The 25,618-nt window shown below is 38.2% G+C and overlaps 1 protein-coding gene across 3 annotated transcripts in view; it reads right to left on the bottom strand.

Moving 5' to 3' along the window:
• AKAP6 (A-kinase anchoring protein 6) overlaps positions 1-25,328 on the bottom strand; it is a 289,951-nt gene extending 264,623 nt beyond the window's left edge. For all 3 annotated transcript variants that reach the window (XM_026095076.2, XM_026095075.2, XM_026095073.2), the window contains exon 1: positions 25,245-25,328. The gene's annotated coding sequence lies outside the window, so the exon portion shown is untranslated. The remainder of the gene's footprint in view (positions 1-25,244) is intronic.
• Positions 25,329-25,618: the final 290 nt, after the last annotated feature.

The raw sequence follows: 25,618 nt of genomic DNA on the forward strand, positions 1-25,618 counted from the left end.
ATAAACTTTTCCTTTCTTCCTTTTCACAAACCTAAAACTGTAGACATAATATCAATAATAGTTTCTCTCTACTAATTGCTATTCATGACAACTACTCTTCTCATGGATTTTCAAACTAATCACCTCATTTCTGAGAGCAAGAATGGCTTTGAAAAAAGGTCCAATATTTCTGAAAGGGGAAGGGAGGTATATTTTCTGAAAATGATGAACAAAACCCTTTGTGTATCAGTTACTGTTTTCAAAAGTTTTCCATATACAAAAACAATGGACTTTTTAAAAATAAAGCTTTAATAGCTAATACACATTTACATTTTAGAGACTTAAATAGCATTTACAGGTGTTTGACCAAGAAAAGAAATGCATTATGCATATGACAAACCAATGCTTCCAGTTTTGATATGTAGCTAAGAACTAGCAGAGGCTCAGGAGAATTTAAAACAGGGAAAAGAAGAGACAGCACTGCAATAACTGGTATTTTTAGAAAATCTGTTTAACCAGGATTAAAAGAAAAAGGGCATACAGTATCTGACTGACAGTAACATCACCCACTGGACATTTATTTCTGGATTTCTCAGCTGCAACCACATTTAACAAAATTAATGTAAATTAAAGCTACTCAGCAGTATTCCAGAGGCAGTAATTTCTATAATCCTTTGCAATCTCTTTGAATCCAGTTTTTAATCTATTCCAAAGCTGTACCCTTAGACCCAGCATGTAGCTTGCACTAACTCAAAAGAGAAATCTCAAACAGCAATAGTGTGCTGGAGTGATGCACAGAAATCTGTAACAAATGGTGGGATGAAAGCATCTAATTTTAATCACACTTTTGAATGTAAAGTTCCAGCTTTCAAAGTATCCATAGCAGAATTTCTATTTTTCACTACAATACCTTTTGGGTGGTATCTTGGGCAAGGAGACTAGAGTGTTGCAGGCTTTTTAGTTTGCAAAATGTATTTGTATTTCAGTTATTAGCTCTATATAAGTTAAAAATAGTTACTACATTTTCAAAGCCTCCTCCCTCTCTCAGACCTTGCCTTAGAAGATTTTTTCAAGATGCTATATGCATGTACCTATAAAACATCTATAGGCTGTAATTAGGTGGGGATTTTTTGTCTAACCTTAATCCTTAATATAAAAGCTGTGGAATATCATCTACCCTAGACTTACAGGTCTACCAAAAACTTGTACCAGAAAACTCATTTCTGTGGCTCAAGTATTTTTAACACGAGACTTAGAAGAGGTAAGACATATCAAGTATAATAGGTCAGGTCAACTGTTACCGATTACCCTTTACAGTTTTGGAAGATTTATAGAAAAAAATGGATTTGTAGTTTTATATACTATATACTACCTATGACACGACCAAGACAGAGAGAAATATATATTATCACGTTACTACCTTGAAATGAAGGGAAAGGGATATAGTTAAGGTACCTCATATAAAGTTAGCACAAACTTCTGGAGCTTACTAAGATAAATGCAGCTGTTCTCCTTCTCAGAAGAACTCCAGTAACCCCCATTATATAATCAGCTTTATTGCAATACTGATATTGGTTCTTAGGCTATAGGAAAGTTCATGGGACATCTGCACACATCATGTTTTATTAATATTTAATGGAGCTCAGTTTTAGAAATCTGGAGAATGAGATACAGCTGAAATCACTTTCTAGTGCTGTATCTTCTATTTAAGGCCCTTTCTAGGAAATTAATCAGAGTAAACAAAAGGATTTTTACTCTAACTACAATACACCTAAAATGTTGAAACTGTTAAATATTGGAAAAGTCAAGAGGAAAATTTGAAAATTGCATGGTGTCAAGATGCATGCAGTCTGAGGACAAAACATTGGTTTGTGGTATGGGAAATATTGCACTTTTTGTGAACCTGTAGTTGGTATAATAAGTGACTCTGGTGATTTCACTTCACTTTTAAGTGGTTTCATTTCCTTATCAGAAAATTAGGTAGTGACACCATCTTTGGAAAGTAAATGAATATCTACTGAAAATACTGCTAAGAGCTTCATACCTATGTACATGAACTTGCACCTGAAATTAGTGGGGAAACTTGTACATATATCTAAGGGCTGAATTGCACCAGGGCTCTTCTGTATTTTCTTCTCTAATTACAGTGACAATGATAAGTAAGTTATAGTCCAACTGTGTATCCAGTATCAAACCTGTTCAGGTATTCTGAATTTTGCTTAGTACATTTTCTCTGTAAACAGGTATTCCCATACACTAAATACAATACTTAGGATCCACATGTAGAATAGCATTTCTGTCCTTTTCCCATATCAATGTATGACTTCAATTATTCTCTTCCCTTTTAATTCTAATCCTGTCCCAACCTACTTCTGCATAAAAAGTGATTGTTGGTCCATTTTCAGCATCTCATCCTTTTCACCTTATTTCTTTTCCCATTTAGTTGCAAACTTTTCACTCTGAACTCTTGTTCCTGGATACAAGTCCCAATCTGCTGGACTATGCAACTTCCACTGAACTTGCCCATCCCATTCCCTGTCCCCCTCCTTACTCCATCCCTTCTACCCTAAACTATCAATGCCTACAAGATTTTTCATCCAACCATCATTTTGTCCCCAGTAACATCCATTTTCAACACACCTCAAATTCCTTGTCTTTCAGTATATCCCCCTACTATTACCTCTCGCCAGGACTTTACTCTTGTCTCCAGAGAACTGACGTCAGGCAACTTCCTCTTTTTTTTACTGCTTGCACAACTGCAAAGAGATCATAAAAAGCTGCAGAAAACTACATTCCCACTCTTTTTTTAGTGCTTACTGCAAGCATTACCCTCAGAAATTTCAAGGAACAATGCATAGTAAACCCCAACCAACCCTTAATAATCACCCACACAGGATGTTTTTCAAGATCATACAGCCTGGCCAGTTGTGGAGGCAAAAAAGCACCCATAACAATGATAAACTTCCTACCAGTAGTAAGCTCTTATTTTAAAGTATGCTTTATAAGGTATGATTTTAAAGCATTTTAAAGATGCCAAAGCATCTTCAAGAAATTCTCATGGTTTGCTCCCCCCCACCCCTTAATACAAACATATCTCTGTTTTCTCAGAATTTCATTTTTTTCCAAAAAAGCTGTCTCCCCCTTTCTCTCCCCCAAAAATGCAAATAAAATTCAGCCTGAGGCATATATCCATCTGGAAAATTTTATCTCAAATACGTAAAACTTTTTCAAGTGTTAACTATAACACACACATACCATGTTACAACAGATATCCAGAAAATATTGTCTGCATATATATAAACAGGCTTCTACAGCTTTGTGTGACCATTCAGGCACAAATAAATAGGTCTCACACAAGTCAGCATCTTAACTGGTCTAGTAGATAGACCATATTTTTGTTTGAATGGGAACAATTTACATGTCTGTTATACCTTCAGCATTTTAAGTACTTTTCTCTGACCTTCCTATTGCTACTCTCTGCAACTGTAAAAGTCATTAAATGAAGGAACATTAAAACTAAGTCTTGCATGAAGTTCTGCAAAAACACAACTAAATGTATCTTAAATAATAAAAAATAAGACGACAGACTTAGGGGCAGGAGAAAAGGAATAAGCTCTGTGCATAGAATGAAAACAGCATAAGCCCTCTGAGCTTGATCCTCATAATCAGCCAGGTTGCACTGAGAGTTGAACTGATTTGCTATGCTTGCGGAACTGGTTCAAGTTTATGTACTTAACGATGCAAACATTAAGAAGAAATTGTACCTTGTTCCTAGCAACATTTATATTGGAGAAAACGCACCAGCCTCCTGTCACTAGAATGCTTCTGGGTATTTCTTCTGGTACAGAGGAGAATTACTCTGATCTCATTTCTTAGTCTTTGTGGTAGTGATCTTTTAAGTCTTTCAATCTCATCATAACAGTCACATACACTTGCTTCTTTATTCTGCCTCACAGCTTTAGCTGCAAATCTAAGCCTGCACGCAGTCTTCTTCAGTGGTTTCCTCAGCCCTTGGCTCTGCATGCAGTCTTCTTCAGTGGTTTCCTCAGCCCTTGGCTCTTTCGATGAGTCGGAGACCACTGCTCTGTGTGGTATCCAGCCCGCAGCTTGAACACTGTGGGATTCCAACATAGCTTAAACATAGAAAAAGCATCGTGGGGTGCCATCATGGTGCATGTAGCCAAATGCAACTAGAAATGTGTATGCTGTCACATTTTTTTCCACAAGTAGTATGTAGGTATCACAGTGATCGAAATGCTAGTGGCTGGTCTACACCAATGTTACTACTATAAGTGCTAGTATGAACACAGCTGCAGTAGTCAGGCAAATAAAAGTGAAATAAATAAAACTTGAGATAAAGAACATTTTTCATCTCTTTAAAGTAAGTTTTCACTGTAAGTTAATTTGGGCTTTTACACAGCTGTTGTCCAAATATGCCTTCTGTTGGACACAAACTGAAGTTAGCAGTATTTTACCTTTGGGTTCCTTAGGTACATGCTTTCACCACAAATTTAAGCCAAGTTCTAACTTAAAATTTATCACCAACTTCCCTGCTAGCCAAATAAAAGCCCTCTAATTCAAGTCTCAGCAAACTTCAACCAGTGGGCAAGTCAGAGAGGTTTCACCTCAGTTTCGCTTCAGGACATGCTGATGATTCAGCTCTGAGTATGTAAATCTAGGAGTTGACCGTCCTCCAGTGTGGTGTTCACTCAGGCGTCCCTCCAGCTCAGCTACGTTTTCCTGTTCCCTCCTCCCGCCCTTCTGTATTGGAAATCCCTTGCATTGGCTTAATTTTTAAATCCTGCACTGTTCAGCCATATTTCTACATATATAGCATTTCAGCTGAAAAGCTTGACCTAACAAACCCTCCTTCTGACATTCTGCACAGTGGCCAAAAATGTACATGAAGATTCTGGAGAATCTAGTACAGGGAAAATCAGTAGGACCCTTAACTTTAGACAATTACCAGGATGCAGCAGTTCCATCAGAAAAAAAAAAACAAACAACCAACAAACTGCTCCTCCAAGGCCCCCCCCCCCCCAATCAAAATTTTGGAGACTATACACAAAAAGTCCATAGCTTGCAAATCCAAAGAAATATGTGCTTATTAAGATGAGTTTGACCATGTCCCCTTCTCACTAGCTATATTTGAATGAGAATGGAGAGGCAGTGAAAGAATAACAGCTCCTGGAACAACTAAAGAAAAAGATGGGGAGCTGGTGCCCACATCTACTCCTCTGACAGATTCATGGCTTAGAATGCCTGATGAATAAAATGACAGGCAGAAAACTAGAAGGCATCAATTACTGCAGCAAATTAAGCAGCAGGTAGGTTAGGAGTTAGCATAATTATTCAGGGTTTAATTTCAACAGCAAAATGAGATTATAAGAGAAGCAGGATTTACTCTGTTATAAACTTTCTCCCCCGTTGCCTTCCAGAGATTCAAAAAGAGAATCCTAGCTAGGAGAAAAGTTAAGCATAGAAACAGTGGTCTACTAGGCAGCACCATGTGAAATAACTAGCTCAAGCTAAGCAGAGTACAAATACAGGCATGCATACTTACATATGCATTCACTGGGTGTACTTTCTGACACCAACAAGCACTGAGGGATTTTCAGAAAGACTCTAGGTATTAAGGCCACTATCATCTATGTCACTATTCAAATGAGGAATTTTCCAAAGCTTCTCAGTATTGCAAATCTGAGGAACTACTGAACCTTCAAAGGACCTGCCAAAATGATTCATCTGTGGTTCTTCTGTTTTTGTTACTCACAAAACTGATAAGAGATTTATCTCTATCAGTCATCAGGCAGTACAGAGTACTTCAGAGGCCTGAAAACCCATTTTCTCTTCCAATCTGGAGCCTGCAGAATGTGACTGATCGTCACATTCAAATGGTAGTGCTGCCTCAGGAACGGCTAAAATGATTTCTAGCTACTGCAAGGTCTCTGCTCTGCTCCCAGGTTAGTTGTTTCTGATTTCTGTTTATGACTTCTTATTAAAATGGTTAAACTGGTTACAGTGGTTTCTGAGCAAAGAATCTAAGCCTATATCTCAAGTAAAAAAAAGCTAACATTTCCTCTCTGCTAGGATGCAGTAACATCAGGGGGGAAAAATTTCTCCTCCACCTCCAGACAGGATAATAAAGTACTGTTAGACTGCATTTCACAAAACTCTGTTCCAGTCCAAGCAAGGCACGTCCACAGGAGTGTCTCACTGCGTCAGCAAAAGGAACAAGAATCCTTTAAGAAAAGAAAAATAGCCAGAGGCAAGTTGCTGCAGGAGCTACAAAGAGAACTGCCAACAAGTCAGACCAGCTCGGAGAGCAGAACAGCCAGGGCTGGTCTGCAGCTGAGCCGGTGCCGCAGGAGAGAACGGAGGTGGCTTTGCCCATGCTCTCAGTAAGGGCAGGGGGAGGAGGGAGGCAAGGAGCACCCACAACAGCTGAGGAAACAGCAACCCAGGGAGACACTGAAGCAGCTGCTTGGTGAGAGCAGGCAGCAGAAGACACCCATCCTGAGGAAACAGAAATGTGTGTACACAGTTATTCAGCAGCAGCTATTGCGCTTCACATTCACTTTCCACCTTAATTTGAATTAATATTTAAGGTCCTAAGAGGAATCCCTGGCCTTCCATACTGCTGCTCTTGCTAGTAATAAGGATTAAATCAATCCTTTCTTCCTTCAGCTCTCCACTGGGAGCAAACATATGGCTTTTGAGAGGGTTTGACCCATCTCCCATCTGCCAGTGACCAAACTGCTGGTGGTGAAGTGAAGCATTGTCGTCCCTCTTTGAGGAAATAAAGAGACCTGAAAATAGGATGAACTGACCCATCAAGCAAAGATTTTCAAATGAAGGAAAGCTCTTTATTACAGCAGAACTCATTAGGTAACATGTATGTGTACACATGTATGCATACATGCACACAATTTTGATTTCATATAAATGGGGTTTTTTTAATCAGTTCATGCTGTGATAACCTTGTGCTTTGCAAGTGAAACTTGTTTTCAATAGAACAAAAATGCAAATTCTTCTACAGTGAGTTTTTGCCTACAGTTATTAGTCAGTTTAAGATTCCTTTTTTCCAATTACTGTAGCTGCTTACAGATGCCAGGCCTGGCCAGGTGTGAGGTAGACACTGTACTCATCTGTACCACACAGCAGGATGCAGTGACAGGCTTCAAGCAAATTTTGAGTTTGATTACTCCAAAACAGGAAACTGAGTAGTTGCATTAAAGCAGCCAGATTGCCCTACTAATAAGTCCAGCAAATAGAAAAAGTATATTACCTCAAGCAGAGCACTCTACTAATGTGGCCTTACTGCTTCAGTTGCCTGAGCTAGCATCTCTGCATATAACTGTACTATATGCAGCAAAGATATCAAGTTCATTTACTGTTATCTCAGGGTTTCAATATTGCATTTAATTATAGAAATACCAGTGCCAAACTTGCCCTGCGACTCTTGCAAAGGGATTTAATATATGCATTCCAGTTTTTGTTTTTGTGTTTTTTTTTTGGGGGGGGGGGGGTTGTTTGGTTGGTTTTGGGGGGTTTATTTGGAACTGTGTGGCATTTTGTTCTAACTTCACTTGATTATTCCCTGATACTCACTGTCAAGCACTTCAAAAATGTGCTAAGACATACAGTATATTCTCAGCCTGATTCAGATTTTCCAAGCTCTAATTCAGGCCAACACTTGAATATGGCCCAATTCAGAGTTGTCAGAATGTCAGTTTTGCAGAGAGAAAGCTAAATATTTGTACAGTTTAGGAACAAACCATCAAAGGACCAATCTCAGATTTTCCAAGGGATATCCACTCTTCAAGAGCCCCACAAAAGCAATGCACCAAAACCCGCACTAGTTCCACCAAAAATGACAATAGGTATTGAGTGCTGGATGGCTTACAGAGTCAGACTGCTAGCTCAATTATCAATACTTTTGATTCTAGATTGTAATTTATTCCATTCCAGTCTTAATCTATTTATTGAACAGCACCCATCACTTCTTACTTCATGGAATTATACCAAGGGCAGTTTTGAATGAAAGGTAACAGTCAGGGATACAAAACCAAAGCAGCTCCTTTATGTCAGTTTCTGATCATTCAGAAGCTACGTCTACTACTTAGACATTAGCAGAACTGAAGTTTGGTGAATACCCGAGCATCATCTAAGCCTCAAAAGTATGTAAAATTAGGAACTATCCTACTTACGCTTCACAGCCAGCACAATGTTTCCAAGGGTAAGAAGGTTCATTGACTTAAATGTACAATAGTAGTCACTCTTGGAGGTAATAGGCACCCGGGGAAGCAGACACGAAAAGGGCAACAGTTTCCTCGTATTCAATTTTCTATTTGGGTCAGGTCAGAAATGCCAAAAGAACAAGCTTCAAAATTTCCAAATGCAGACAGATGTAAACAGAGCGCAAAATAGGACAAAACTCCCTCAAAATTCCTATCTCTGATCAATTTTTGAGGCCTAAGCAAGCATTTAGGCTAATCAACATATTATCCACAGGAATTCTTTCTCCTTTTGAGAAGGCTGTTAATTATAAAAAATATATTTTGGTATACACTGAAGTTGTAGGCTTCAAAGCCATCCCTTTTTAGCTGCCCTCCAATTCATCCAATTGTTATTACATAGTGACACAAGACAATTGCACAGTTTGCATTTACCTAAATACAATTTGAAATACAAATACATTTTATATTACTTGAATATATTGAAATGAATGATTATGATAAAACAGATTACATTACTTTTGCTCCATCTCTTGAAGATAATTACTCATACTTCCCCATAGGTTCCCCCCCCAGTATTTCATTATTTTTCTTTACGAAAATGTCGGTGAAAGACTGGAGCGGATACCTCACTTACCAGCTTCTTTAAACTTTATTTTTAAAGTCAGGAAATGTTTTATTCAAAAAAATTTATGCTTCTGGAACCATAGGTGATTCTGTAAGTAATGTGGCTAGGGAGGTATTTTTTCAAAGAGAGATTAGAAAAATGCGCGCGTGGCCACCGTTATGCTGTATTTGCTACTTTCAGCATTATATTGCATTGTTGACATCTCATCTTCCATTAATTTCTGAATTATTACAAATTCTTAGTCTCTTCATCACTGATCAAGTTTCTCTCGTGGATGTCAGAAAAATATCACTTTAACTGAAAATTCTGCCTCGTTCTTTAAAGTTTTTTTGGGTTTTTTTGTTTGTTTGTTTGGTTTTTTTTTTTTTTTTTTTTTTTTTTTTTTTTAAGTTTTTAACCGTAAGTCAGCACGGGGAACAAGACTGTTCAAAAAAACATCTCCAATACAAGGTATTAGCTTTACACCTGCATTTCTCAGGTTAAATTAGATGTGTTCTATGGGAATATTACAAAATATTTTTATTAGTCAGCTTTTAAAAGGTTTTAAGATTTTGAAACAAGGTAAGGCTTTACAAAAAATAAAATATTCAATTTTTTGTTCATTTTCCTATGGCTCAGGCCAACAATTGTCATGCTTTACATTACAATCCTTCCTTGTGATTTCATATCTACATATGTAAATATTTTTAAAAACCTCAATAACCTCATCAAGGCAGGAAATTCAGTGGAAACATTTCCAGCAATCTGATGAGAAACACTAGAAGAATCGTGAATCACTTCTATCTCGTATTTCCAAAACTGGAAAATGAGATTATATGAAATGCACCAAGATAATTTAGGCATGGCATATATCTGTTAACAAACCGGTCACAATAATCTCACAGCAAGAAAACTTAAGTGATGGTAAACAAGTTGTCTGGATCACTCTTTCAGTCTTGTTCCAAGCAACTTTTCTTATCTTGAGATGCATAAGGAGCTTTAAATTGTGGCACAAGTAAATACACTGACAAAAAAATTATTTCCTGGCTCTGGGTACAGGCCTTGGATATCAGTTCAACTACTGACTTACAGTATTAGATCAGTACATGTCCTCTTAAGTACTGTTAAATCCAAGAGCAGGCTTCAAGCAGTTGAAGAGAATGTATTATTTCCCAGAGAAAAGAAAATCACTTCCCTAGTAAACCTGTTTACAAGATTTGCTGGAAAATGTATGCCTTGCCTCCACGCTTCAGACACAAACACACTGAATTGTGCATCTCATTTAATTTCACACACACAAAATGTCATTTGTGCCAGAATTTTAATTTATGTGTCTGGTTGCTGTTTTAAAGATCTAGTTTTAGGTAACTTTTACTACATTTGGATTTATTAAACAGATCATCATTCAGCCAGAAGACATATTGTTATAATGATCTAATAGTCCACAGAAACAAATTCATAACAAGTGATGCAATGTCAGCACTGATTAAATGGAGCTCCATGCTGGAAGGATTTTGCTATTTTCAGAAGATAATACAACAAATTGTATGAATAACTTGTTTTCAGCTAAACGGTATATGATGTAATTTTGCAGAGACAAATAGCCTATTCTTTACATTTAGCATGCAAGATATCACAAAGCCCGCAAAAATACTTACCTTCTCAATTTTATATTTTAAAATCGCAAGCACACATATTACAGCGAGAGCTCATTCTATATGATCTGATGCTGGAATAAGTGTGTCCCAAGCCTATTACAATACAGACCAACATGCAGGTAACAGAATTACTTCTAAATAAATATATAAAGGTTCTGTAGACGTACAAACAATTATTCCCTTATTTATTTTCATAACTATTTACTTAAGCTTTTTGTTTTATTCATCCATAGCAAAGGCATTGACATACAGACAAAATTAACAGTGGAGAAAATACATGCAATAAAGGATTCATTAACTGACTGAGCAGCACCATATCATTTAGTGGAGTTACATGAACCCATCACTGTGATAGGGTTCATGTAACACCTCTGACTGCAAAACACCTCTCTAAATGAAGAAGGGACACATACAAGTCTATGCTTGCACCAAATGCAACCAAGTTTTCAATACTGTTGAGCTTGTGTGCCCAAATCACTGTTTCAAATCTAACTTTAAATTAAAAACTGACATGAAGAAATGTTGTTAAATACTTCTGGTTTTGATATTGCAGAGAACAAAAAAGCTGACTTTTTTGGATCTCTGCAAGTCAGTGTCTTTCCAGAAGAAATCTGTCTTACAGACTACAGCTGTTATTTTAAAGAGAAAGTTCTTCCATTTAGCAAACAGACTACTACATCACAGCTTTTTCTCCTTTTCACCGAGAAAATAGGTTTAGTTTATGGTTTCAGTATGGTCCTTTGTTAACCTCTAAAACACAAAGGGAGACTGCAATATCTTTGTGGGTGGCAATGATGCCCTGATTAACTCATTCCTACTTGCAGATGGCCCCATCAATTTATTTTGTCAATAACTGGCTTCAAAGGATCTCAAAAACTATTGAGAACTGGGTGGAACTATTGCCTTTTTTTGACATGTAACCATGTATTAAGGACTTGCTCATTAATTGCAAGCCTGCTGCCAAGAGGATATGTATATATGGCTAAAAAGCTTTGTAATAGGATATGCAGCATTTCACTGTTAAGCCATTCATCCACATCTGGTCTAGCTTAGCAATGACCCAAAATCATTACCGTATGAAGGCTCCTAAGTTATGTAAAATGAACCTAGTTAGTCCAGTTTTTAACTGAGGAAATATCCACATCACAGAAGAACCATTAAAACATCCTGCAGAGTCCCCAAGGATTTAAAAAATGAGCTTGCTTAGCTGAAGTAAAATGTATTATTATGTTCTTGAATTGCTGCTGATTCATTTTCTGCATGCTGTAACCATACCAGATAATGCCGTTAGATACATTTTGTTGCATATTACACTTTAAACTTCTTAGATTTATTCCCAGTACAGCTGGAAAGAGTGCATCATACCCATTAGATGGGCACAGAGGAGTTTGCAATGTCCATGTTATTTTGACAGGAGCCTAATATAAGTAGGAGCCTGTGGAGTCTTTAAGCAGCAGCTAACTTGTGGCCTGATTGCATTGGCCATTACCTCATTCTCCCTCAGCTTGTTACAGCCCACACAAATCCCATTCAGCCTGTAGCAATCCAATTTTTCCCCCTCTTACTTGAGCTAGCTCATGCCAAACACTTTCCTCCTGCTCTGTGTTCCATTTCTAATGCTTTCTCCAAACTTTAACCCTCACCATACTGTTAATTTTGTGTTTGCATTGTTCCCTGTTGTCTCCCTGCATCTTCTTATGCATCAGGGCACCCTTATACACAAGCACATCCAGGTTATATTCTTTTTCTCCTCTAAAGTACACTATCCTGTCTGCCCAAGCATCCTAAAGGGATGACCCCTTACACCTTAAAAAACAAACAAAAAAAAACGCTCCCCACATATTCCCAGTGACAGCAGTCACTAAAGATACATCTTCTCAGTAACCACTGGAATAGGCAATGCTACACAGCAAGGCTCTCTTCAAGGCAGAGCCAGTAAAGGACTTCTTGGAGGGGAAACATTTCATCCCCTTGCTCTTACATTAACGGGGAAAATCTGAAGCTTTTATCCAGTGTTTCAGCCAGGATAGGTATCAAAAAATCTCTTCTTTCCACTCATTTAAGCAATTAGCTTCTGTTACTTGGACCCTCCGTAAAGTTTGACCTTTAATCCCATTTCTTGTACATAAAATGCAGCTTTCTCATGGGCCTTTTGAAATGCATGTCAAATCAGATGGACTTCGATAAAAATACCCAGCATCTCTGAAAGGGGAAAGATCTCTTGTACTCAGGGTATTTACCTTTGCACCAAATTTTGAAATTTTGGAAGCCAACTTCTTAAAAATAAGTAGACCTCCAACAAGTCAATAGTTGATGGAGAAAGCACCTAATAGGGCTATGAGAGGTCATATACGAGTTCATGTCACAGAACTTTAATAGTTCTCTCTGTACCTACCAACATGGTATGTTTCTTTGCAGACCTGTTCTCAGACACTAAAGGCACAGTGTGTTTTAGGGTGGGGGAGGAGATACTTGGGACTTTTGTGCCTGTGCACCACTTCACATCCAAAGTCAACCCTCCTAAAAAGGTCAACAACAACCATGGCACTGTTAGCACTAATACCAAAACAGATCATAGTACTGCATCCAGCTTATTTGCTTTTACAGTCTAGCAAAAGTAACTGGCATCTACTATACCTTCAACTGGTACCTCCAAAATACACTTGAACTACATTGGCAGATGGATTTGTGGATCTTGACACTAATGTTTTTACTACTTATCTCCTTTATCACTGTTGCCCCTGCTTTGTCATTAAATACTACGTTCCCTAGGGCTATCATAAATAATCACTGCATTCATTTAAGTTTTCTATTGTGCTTTAATTGAAAGAAACCACTGGCAACCTATGCGAACCCTTCCATTTCCTGTAAAACAAGGACCTTTTATTCTGAGATTGTGTTTGAAATTCTTCACATTTCAAATAAAAAGCAAAAAAGACAAAACTCTATAAACCAAAATCAAGCAGTCTAGCCCACTCCACATAAAATTAATAAAGCCACTGAAATTTTACTTGGCCTTCTAGAAAATAAAGCCACACATCTCTAAAGCTCTTGAAGCACTCCTAAAAGTTTTGGCTTCCTGTGCTTTTAAAACTTGATACTCTATCTCAAAAATTGCAGCCAGGATAAAGCATTTCAAACTTGGTAAGATTCTTATCAACTCTCTGGACAGCAAAGAATTCGTGTTAGCTACTTAGAGGTTGGGGAAGAAAAAAAAAAGAATTTAAAGCTCATCTGCATATTGTGTCTAAGGTCTTAATAAGCCTTCCAGCACGCGAGGAAATACTCTAGCACTCCAGAATACTACGACAGCAGCCTAACCTTCACAGACAATGCCAGTAGCATTTTCACAGTTTGGTAGCACACTGAGGAGCAAGGTTATTCCCAGATCTTTATGGTCACACAACCCTTTTTCAAACATTTAAACTGCAAGTGAAACACACTTCTCAAAAGGTTTTGCAGCTTCCAAGGATTCTGCTTGTGCTTCATTCTCTATCCCATGATACTGTCCTTCAGGAAAAACAGAAGTGGAGGGGGGGGGGGACAAGGAAAAACAAAACAAAAACCCTACACAATATGGGAAGATACCAGGTATGAGGCTTATTAATGACTCCAGCAAGCCTTGGACCAGACCTGCAGGTTTTTACTTCCATTAGAAGTGAAACATGAGAAGGCAGCAGGAGCAGTTAGGCCTGCACCAAGCACTTTAGGAAACCCCTCCTGAGGGGGTGTGCCTGTAATGGGTGCAGCAGAGAAGGCACTGCAAGAGGAAAGGATAACTAAAGCGCTCTGAGAAATAGAGTGCAGGCAATCACCACAGCCCCCGCTCTGAGCAGCGGCACGTCCAGTGCGGCTACGCTGCGGCCCCAGCCCCTTCCAGCCTCTGTGCCCACCGCTCTCAAGGGAGCGCACCTCGCCTCTCAGAAGCTCAAGTTGTATGGGTGCTCTTACATTCTGTATTTGTTTCTTGCAGTCAAAGTTAATGTCCCTGGCACATATGCTTGATGAGCTATTCAAGCAAATGCTTAGATATAGATTCCCTCCCCACCAAAATACTGCTCTAATCATCAAGATATTTTTCCTTCCCTTAAGAAAAGGAAATTATTCATATTGTGTTAGCACCAAGAAAGTGCAATACTGGGCACTAATGTTTGATAACGGAGAAACATAATCGGATTCTTTTGTCCTTTCAGCACCACTGACTTGCCACTAGATTCAGAAAATTCAGATCAAGTGAAGAAAAACTGACCTACATCTTTCCCTTTCTTCTAAAAGATCACTACCTGGAATTTCGTTTGTTAAAATATTACATATTTAAACCCATTTGAATCTAACTTTGGTTCTGTGGTAATTTAAAGATACCTCTTAGAGATTGTTAAAAAGCTGCAAACAAATTATAGCAAACACTGTCTGAGAGTATAATCAAATTTGAAGTGTTATGATTACGAATAATGCAACTATTCTTGAAGTTTAGTCCGTGAAAATAAATTGTGTAGTAATGGGATATTACTGAATTTAGGATAGGATTTAATCTACCAAATTAATTTTTCCCCATTCCCTCCTATGGGGAGCCAAGAATGCTGGGTGTCCTTCCACTAGGCCATTAGAGTATGTTGTTTGGCTGCTTCAAGCATCTTTAAGTACCCATCACTAAATGGTCCAAAACCAGCTAATTATGATTCCTGTGGCCTTTTCCAATTTAAGGAGGGGGGGAGGTGGGGAAAGCCCTGTCATACTGGCAGCCTTCTCTGGCTCCAAACGCTATCAAGTTTCACCTTCAGCACATGTAATTTCCAGGTTGAAATGGTATCTTCCCTCACCCTACATCCAAACTCAAGATAGATGCACCAGAGAACTCAAAAAACGTTCCTCAGAACCACATTTTCCTTTTATTCATTTAATGAGTCAACTGATAACCGGAAGTTGAAAATTGAGAATTAGTTAAAAAATGAGGTATTATTCAGTTTATGAGATTAATACAAAAAGCCTGCTCATACTCCAAAGATTAAACAGCGCCTGAGAAACACCTAATTCAACTTAAAAAACCATTCAAGAGTGCACCAAGAAAAACTGCTGTTAGGATTGAAATGTTTAATACCAAGTTTAAGTGCTGAGTACAGCATACTAAATTGCTTTACTTACTTACTAGACAAATTCTTAGGTTTTCAGGAACAATTCTAGGGCTGCATACAGCAGTCAAAGCTACATACCAGTATAATAGCCTAATGAAGACTAAACTGAAGGGGACTCTACATGACATAAGGAGCTTAAGAAGATACAGGTTGATTGTGGGTGCTACTTTTACTCTTTACCACACTTGAGATGCCTTTCTTGCTACGTTCCTCTTTCTTGACCTATTGGCATATGAATTGGATCTTGACAACCTTCAGTTCACTTCACTGTTACAGCTATTCCAGCTTCTATAAATAATTTTTTTTTTAGGACTGAAAAAAAGAGCCAACTCCAGAATCCAGGGCTCTGCCTGATCCAGAACAGACACTCAGAACAGATGTGTATCTCGCATCTCAGGTTAATGCACATCCATCAGTCATGATCTATTTTGGGTTGTTTGCTCTCTGACCAAAAATAACCCAGACTAGAAAAGAGTTTCACTAAGATGATATTTTAATGAATCAGCAATTTCTGAGAAAACTGTTTTGTACAAAAATTCTCATCCAGCTCTTATTTTGGAAAGGAGTCCTTGAAGACCTGGTCTGTCTCCCTTCCTTTTCTAAAAGGAATAATCTTTCTTACAAGAGAATGATATGCACCTATGGGCTTGAACTTTGCAAACCAGTTATTGGTACTTCCCTGCCTATAGAGAAATTACTTAGACTCAGCCACTGGAGATAACAGCCTGGCCTTTTCAAACTGAATTCTGGAATTAAGCTGATGTATTCAGTTAAGCAGGCTTGACAGTTTGGCATACACTACTTATTAATACTGTGTTGCCAAAAAACCACAACATTTTCCATGCATTTGGAAAGTCTTCTACTTGTGCAATCCTTTATCCCAGGAGAAAAATTCCCAAAGTTAATTTTCTTCCTTTAGAATTTACATTTAATTTTCAGCACCCATACCTGCCCATTCTTCAGCAATGTTCCCATGGGCCATGCTTTATGACATCTGCTACCATATTATCTTAGTATATACATGAAGTAAAATCAGCAGAAGGGTCACCAGGTATAAGATGCTTTATAAGGGGATGAGTATCATCATACCTATTTTGCAGGTGAACAGAGGCACAGGTTCAGAAGTGATTTGCAAGGGACACATTAATATCAGAGCTGGAAGCAGACTCCAGGTCTCCTAGATTCCACTATTCCAGGTTGCTGCTCAAGACTACCTTTTCCCTTGTACCTTATTTTTCTGACCAGCTCACATTATATACATGATCTTATATTGAGATTCAAATCCAGGAAATCCTGGTACCAGTTTCAGTAGATTTTCATGACAAGTATAGGAGAGAGTGGCACTGAGATCTTTACCTTATCCAAATATTAATCTAGTGCCACTGTTCTACATTAACCACCCAATTCAGGCCCTCGACATGCTGACTAACATCTTTCTCCATATTGCCCGAGGAGAAGAGGGAACAATGGAGATTTGAGAGTGAGGCATCCTGCTTGACATAAATGACTGGTGTTACAAACAGGAAAAGGAAACATATAGGTGGGACCAGCAACTGCAACTGGAGTTCCAGCCTGATTAGAACTAATAATGAACCTGAACACAAGGAATAATTAAAAAGCTTTCTGCAATTAAGCTGAATAATTCACTGAAAAACAAAACCAAGTCTAGCAGTTCACTTAAAGGGTTGCTTTAAAAAAGTTTAACACCTGTTTGCAGTGTAACAACACTTGGAGGGTTAAAACTGTTCTTCTGAAAGAAGAACTATTTTTGTTAGTTATATACTGTGTTCCTACATCATGCACAAAGCATCAAACTCCACCTTCTCCAGTGCCAAGAAAACTGAAAATCCCCCTATTTGTTCCCCAAATTTTCAACGCATAAGGTCAGAAAAATAAACTGGGATGTTATTGTTAATGACCTAGTAAAATACTAAGATGAAGTTTTGAGAAGGAACAAGACTAAAAGACACATTGAGGACCCATAAAAATATAACCTGCTTATTTAAATAATGTGACCCTTAAAATGGCAACTCTCTCATATCTGCTGTGTCACTGTCATAGCAACACACACTGGACATGCTGAAATCTGCCAGGTAACAGCCTCTTCTGTCTGAAGCTGGATTTCTCTTTTCTGTAGCAATCAGATTGATCGTTCTAACAAAATCATGGTCCACTTTAAGAGACTAGCTGTGCAAGGATGCATACCTGTTAGCACAGAAGTATCTTGGCCAGGAAACTTTGCCTCCTCAGCAGGAATAGCTTCTTCTAGACATGATCTAACATACTAGAAATCGTAAGCAGCCATGCAACAGCTTTGAGAAATGTCCTTATTTGAGAACATTCTCAGTTGACCCAAGTTATTTTTTGTCAGTAGCACTCTGCTTTGAAGCGCAGTTCTTCATGACAAAAGGCTTAAGTATTGAGAAGTCAGTTTAGTCATTGCTAACTAGTACTTCGTTGATTTTTTTTTTTTGAGCCTTGTCTTGCAATATCAGTTAAAACAATCTTACAGAGCTCTCTCAAACCTGACTATAACTGGCACCTTTTACGGGTTTGTACTCACTGCACAAGCATAAAAAGCAGAAAACATTACTATTAACTTCTCTTCAGGTAACTTTGTTTTTAGACTGAAATCCCACTTATCTAAGTTCTATCACCCCATATCAAACACCTGCCCAAGATCTGATTGTATGGCATTCATGTCCTTTCCATCAACACAAGTCACTTGTCCAACATTATTTTTCAATGGGCTCAGTTATAAGCACCCAAGGCTGTACTTTGTAATACAAACCAGCATTTATCTTTTTTCCAGCTTCCTACCTAATGAGTTTGGTATTCCACTGTGCAGGTATTTGGGTTTTTTCTTTTTTTTTTCTTTTTTTTCTTTCTTTTTTTTTTTTTTTTTTTTTTTAACTATTTTGAAAAAGGTATTTTGCCAGTTAATAGTAACTCCCTTGGCAGTGAATAGTCTATCACAGCAATCTGTCAAACAAAGGACAAGCACTTATCTAGGCTTTATTTTAAAACTTGTAAAACAAAATTGGTAAAACATTGTGAAAACCTGTAAAAACAAAAGAACAAGTTTTTAAAAATTAAGAAATGCACAGAACTTTTCTTTGTGTTACAAAGTGTTTAAAGTTCCGGCTTCCAAAGGGATGTATTTTTATTATATGTTTGATTTTAAGCAGTAAGCTTGAGATTTGCCTACATAGGTTGGCAAGCAGGTCCTCCTCTTTTGAAAGAGGAGAGAATGTCCAAGCTCATCATGGAGATGTATACCAACTTACAGAACATGACAGAACCTTTTTTTGCCTTTAAATCCCTTAGAACTTTTGTGCATCTCCTATGAGCTGTCCTACCCAAGACAAAACCAAAAAAGCCCCATCTCTGACTCAAATATTACGCTTTAAAAAAAGCCTCCAACAAAAGGACTTGTTAAAGCACAAAGAGAAAAATCAAAGACAGACAGAGGATGGATTTTTTTTCTTTGAAATTCTGTACAGAAATAAGAAAAATAGCTTCTCCCCCCATCCCTGTCAAAGGTTTTGCAGGAGGGCAAGTTACTCATCCCTCAGAGAATAAACTCATCTATAAATTGAGAAAAATAGTTTTTCACCATGTCACTTTAAACTGGAAGTTGATGCAGTCTAGTTAGGAAACACATTATTTGCTAAATGAGTGTACAGCCCCTAGCACTAAGGGTCCTACCAAAATTCAGTAGAGAAGTCTGAATTGTATTGTTATGTTACAACTCCAGAATCCCACAAGCTTTCTATATATAACTTCTTTCAAAAGCCACTTTTTAGCAACTGTCCAGAAGAAATTCAATTTTTATTTTTTCCCCAAGGGATTTAAATGAGAAAAGAATGACAGCTTGGTAGAAGAGAGCAATTATGGGAGTAACATTCAGGAACAGAAAACTGGAAGAAGTGGATAAGACAGAGGAAGTCAGTATGTGATGGAACTGAGAAGGAGCTCAGAACAATAAATGCAAGTCTGATGTAGAGGGCAAAGTGGAGTTACAGAGGTTAGGTGGGATGCACTTTAAGATTAAAGTATAGACTTGGCTACAAGCTTTCAGTCCAGAGAGAAAATGCTGTGGAAATGACACAGCAAAAGAAGAAATACCAAAGAGTCACAGCAGAGAAAGAAATATAAACAGAACTTGCTTTATATTCAAGTACAGGCCTTTATTTTACTCACACACCAAGCTGGTATACAGTCAATATTATTCACTGACAGCTCACCAAGCAACTTCATGTCTGCATCCTAATCCTGAAACTATGACAACATCCAGCTTACAAGACAACCAGTACAGGGCAGTGCTTAAAATAGAGAAGCCCATAAGAAAAATTGATTTACAGTAAAACTGAAAATAGGACTAGTTATTTCAGCTGAGCGCTTCCTCACCTGGAAGTTAAGACTTCCAGTAGTACAATCTAATGCTAATAAAGACTGTCTTTTTAAGTGTGTCAGCTCCCACAAGACACTATCATGGCAGCTGGGAAATCTATTAGAGCTGTTTCCTCATAGAAATCACTGTGTATCAGGTGAAAGATCTCTCTGCTGAAGAAAGATAACATTGCTAAGCGATAGCTGTTTTGGCTCTACACTTAATATACTTAGTGTCTGCAAGAAAGTAGTTTGACTTGATGCACCTTCAGGATGAAGGGTCAGGCCCTTGCATCTGCTCTCTGCGTCACACAAGTGTGGCTGCCACTGCAAGGGCCCCGCATTTCCCCTCACACTGCATCTTCTCCTGCTTCACCCTACCAAACAGATCAGTCCTCTGGTGAGCCAACAACTTGCCCTGGTTGCTCTCAACAGTTCTAGAAACCATAGATCCAGGGAAGGTAAGAAAGCAGCATTACAATTCACAGGATCCATCCTACTTTGAGGCCAATACTGTCCGTAGGACACAATGATTATCCCACAGGCTGGAGGACACTTAATTTGTGTTTACAGGTCCCTTAGAAGACATTCATTCATCGGCTGAAACATGGTCACTCCTCGACTGGCAAAGGGACTGAATCCTCTACAAGCAGCAGGGTGGGGACGGTTTTGGCCAAGCCTGCCAAGGCCAGCCCCTTGTCTGACCCATGCAGTGAGAATTCAGCGTTCACACAGAGCGGAGAGAATTCCTGGCTTTAAACATCTTGTCCAAAAGTGTCAGACACTAAACTGCCCAGAGCTGCATTTTTTTGACCTTGGAGGGATGAAAAGCTGAGTCAGCCTTGCTGAGAGTCACGGTACTGAAGTGTCTAGATACTTGAAACCTATACTGAGGCCACCAAACAGGGACGTAATGAAAAACCACGCCATGGCAGTTAAATGGATTTGTATTACACACTTGTAGGTCTGACTGGCTAGATTTGAAAAGGTTTTAGATGCTGTTATTTTAAAGGCAACTAAAAATGTAAAATACAAAATTGGATATGAGACAGCAGAAAATACTCCATAGGCTTTGTATAAGCAACTGATTAAGCAGCATACATGCCCATTCAACAAGCAAGTGACAGGGAGCCTTTAAGCTTTGACAAAATAGAAAACATCTACAGCAAAAGCTTGTCAGGATTAGGGGACACAGCTGAGGCCTCTCATCCCCCATGCTGAAGCTCAAAGCAACCCAGCCCAGGATGGTTATTGCCTTTTTAAGATAATTCTGGATAAAGACAATGATGTCAGATGCAATTGTCCATCCACTGCCACTTCCACCCACTGTAAGTCCTGCTCCCTCTCACTGCACAGAGCAGCAGTCTAGACTCTCCCTTGGCTTCTCCATCCCACCTCAGCTTTCTTCCTTTTGGTCTCTCTCTTCCAGTGTCAGGAAAGGCCTGGCCCAGCCCAGGCTACTCATGGTAAGGGTAACATACTCAGCTTTTCTTTTGCCTTGAAGCTAGGATCTGCTTTGTTTGGCAGCTATCTTTTATCAGCTGTCCTGGAGGGTGGAAAGCATTTTAAGGTCTGTTATTAAATGCAATCTTCACAAAAGGGCAAAACAAAAGGCACCTTTTTCCCCTTCACTCCACAGAAGTTTTAATATTCAGACATAAATTAGTTGCAGGATGATTCCTTAAAGTCAGCTTTACATTCATGTATTAATTTTATCCCAGTAATACCAATACAATGGCTCATTAGCATACAGACACTTCATTATATAGCACAGGCCACACTTGCAACGCAAATTATAAACGTAGTGCCTATTTCAAAAGATAAACAGTACCTCCTAATATATGTAAACCAATTTTTTAAACACAAGTCTACAGTTTCAAATATTCTGGCCAACTGTACCTCTCCCTGAACCCAATAGCCCTCAGTACCTAATAAAAAATAAATAAAGCCCCACATTTTGCCAATATTTCTTACATGACAGTTTATTCACATCCTCCTATGAAAATCACTACTAAGATATTGCATAGTTTTGTCTCCCCCTCTCTCCCTGCCTCTGTTTTGAGAAGAAAGTTTGCTGGCATTTGCAAAGGCGACTGATTCTAATCAATGCCTGAGCACTTAGGATGAAAAGGGCTCTTTTGGCTTCACTTTCCAGGGATGAGTTCCTGAAGACAGAGCCATTCCAGACCAGTCAGGGAAGAAAAGAAAAAGACACACTGCTGCATGCACATACAAGTCCTAGAGAAGCTCCAGAGCACACTGTTCCCCTCAAGTCATCTCTAGAGAAGGAGGGCTTCCTTCTGCAGAGGATGTGCTCCGAAACCACCTCAGTAGGTTGCCTTATCGTATATTTAAAAAACAAAAAACACCACACAAACATACATACCACACACAACACCAAAAATAACCACGTCCACACATGACAATGTGTTAAAATTGTACCAACTTCCACTGCAGGAGTCAGTTTTTATCATTCTCGCCCACAGCTGCTTTGGGAGGAATTGTGCTTCTTCTTCTTCCTGCATTCTATGCTAAGCTACATATAAACTAACTGATGATATGGGAAAACTCTTTAGCAAAAGAAGGTTTAGATAGGTAAATCCTTTCATTTCACTAGCATATCCCCATCTCTAACTACACCTCAGCATGAAACTGCATCTATAGAAGACCTCTAGCCTCTCTTCATATGCAGATGCAAGCAGAATTTATCAACCCCAGAACAAGCCACCAAACTGAGCCAGTTCAGCGAGGAATACATGTACTTACAAAATGTATTTCCTTCAGGAATGATAAAAACAAGTAGGCAAACGAAACTGGAAGAACCACATAGCTTTCCTACCTTTGAATGCTGTTTCACACACACAATCATTTTGCTTACAAGTGTTTCAGCTACAACTAAAATTGTATTACATCCATACATTACAATATAGAGTTTCTATATTCAGCTGTGCTTTGACACAGGCAATCAGGCTTAATCTCCATAGTAAGACACTCTTCATCACTCCATCCTCTTCCATATTCTGCCATACACACCTCAGTGAAACACTTAGGCCCACACACAAAGTATTCTCTAATTAAGGCATTCAGGTGAGATCAGGATTAGCTGTGATGTTCCCCAAGAAAAAAATAGTATCACAGCTCCATTATTCACAGGTGTTTCCCAGGGCAAACAATGCTGTGAAAAAGAGAGGTGGAAAGGTGGGAGGGAAAAAGGAACTTAAAAAAAAAAAGAAACAAGATTTTTCTTTTATTATTAGAGAAGTCAAAAGATCTGCACCAGAGGCTTTGTAGCGGATCATTCATCTATGAGTACTGACAGAAGTTCCTGTTTTTTCCAAATCTATTTCTCCTCATTCTAAAGTCTGGTCTGAGAAATTCTACTGTTAACCAAATCATATGCAAAGTCTAACAAAATACATTGTTGATATTAATAATGGCATAATTTTTCATCCAAGTGTATCTTACATTTGCTCCTTATTAACCATTCTTTGATGGTCCCCAAAGTTGCAAATTAAATGCATTGTTTGCCACTTCTCTTTACATCTGCAGCTCTGCCACCAGGCAGACATCAGCTGTCCGTCCCTCCCTCCCTCCCTCTTGCTAACTCATACCTTCTGAGTTTGCCTGATGAGAGCACAGGAAGTGCTGGAGACCACTACTTCTGTACTGTAAAATGCATCACAGAAAATATGAATAAAGCAACACATCATTCTAATGTTCATTTACCTTCATTTGCTTTGTGTTTTGCAGTATGAAAAGAGTGCCCAGGCCATAATGAAAATAGCAGATATGATGCAGTACAGACTGTCTAATTAAAAATATAGGAGCTCCATTCCAGCTTGTGCCAGATGAGACCATTGTACCCATCCCTATGAAGGGGGCAATCAGATCTCTCTATATTTACTACTTTTATCAAGTATAAGGGAGTAAAAACTACAATAAATATAGACATTACAAGATTAGTAGTTGCTATTTCTTCTTGCTGCACTTTTCAAATCTAAACTACACAGAGAGAACAGAGCCAGAGACCACTCCCTAATTCCTAGTGGACATATTGATCAATTAAAATGACATGTGTCTGGTCTTTTCTTTCCTCCTAACAGCAAGGAACTGAAAGACTAGATCTTTTAAACATGCAAAGCTAAACCATTAGCATTGTTATATATCATTCAGCAAGATTAACTTGAAGTTAAGCAAAATCAGCATGGCCACTAGCCTTAATACAAAATAAACATATTGGACACTATAAAGAGTTGCTCAATATCACAGACATGATGTTTTTTACCAACTTGTTAAATAGAAAAGATTTCTAGATATCTTCTTCCCACAATAGAGGGGGAAGTCTTTATAATTATTCATATTCTTATTTCATTCAGGTATTAAAAAAGAAAGAACCCTCAATGCCTGAATCTTTGGCTACACCTTTTACTGCAATTGCAGCGGGGAAGGAAAAAAAAAAAAATGTTTTCTTACCAGTAACAGATAGATCTGAAATCCATTAAATTCATGTTACAGACTATTAAAAAACAGATGGAAAGAATGACACATAGTAGAACAGATAAAAGGCACTGGACTTTCAGAACTACCTTGGAATTGGAGGTTTTTTCATTTGACAGTTATATCAGTGTTTTGCTTTGTTTTTTTTTTTGTTTGTTTTTTTTTTTTGTTTTTTTTTTTTTTTTTTTTTTAATCAACAGAAATAAAATAGTATTAAGCCATATTTTAAATCAATACTGTGCCAGTTGCTTATTCAGCACTGGTTTGAAAAGTATTTTGTGTACTACAATGTTCTGGAAGCCCATTGGAAGAAAATAACTTATATTAATGCTATTGAGATTTAACAGGTTTAAAGAAGAGCTACACATACTAGCAATACTTAAATATAAAGAAATAGGAAAAGGAACAAGGTGCCTTCATGGCATTAAAATTGAAAATGGCTATTTTACCATTTTTAAGCAAATCTGACTGTAGCAACTTCAATTGGAATGTTAAATATATTCTCTTCAAATTCTCATATTATCCACAAATACAAAGACAATTCTAAATATTCAGGCTCAATGTGTTCTCTGTAGGCCTTTGTCTTAGCCCGTCTGCCTGAAAAATAATATTTAGGCATGCAGCATCTTTCTCCAAAATGATTTTCACACGGCAAAACCCACACATTCTCATATTAGGAAAAGCTTATATAAATTAGGAAAATGATGGTGCAATTAAGAAGAGCAGAACATTTAGCACTTACCATGTCCTGTTCAAATCATTCTCTTTTGATGTTTACGGCACATCTGTAGGATGCAATACTAGGAGGTGCCTTGTGTGACCTGCTGCATGATGCTGTGACATCAGTTCAGATGATGCAGCTCATTATGGGAAAGACTGCTGTTGCCATGGCAACAGAGATGTGCTACGAATCCTTACTGCATTTCCAGGGAAGCCTGAAACAATGCTGAAGCCCTTTAAAGAAACAGACAAAATGCAAGCAGGCTTTTAAAGTACTGTGCCATAGATTTTAGCATTCACATACAAGCACTTTTATTAAGAAATATTTAGGCAAATTATTCCTGCATATTCCTGATACATAATCTGAGTCTCAAATGATTTTTTAATATAAAACTT

Source organism: Dromaius novaehollandiae, chromosome 5 (assembly GCF_036370855.1).
Source record: "Dromaius novaehollandiae isolate bDroNov1 chromosome 5, bDroNov1.hap1, whole genome shotgun sequence".
NCBI classification, from domain to species: Eukaryota; Metazoa; Chordata; class Aves; order Casuariiformes; family Dromaiidae; genus Dromaius; species Dromaius novaehollandiae.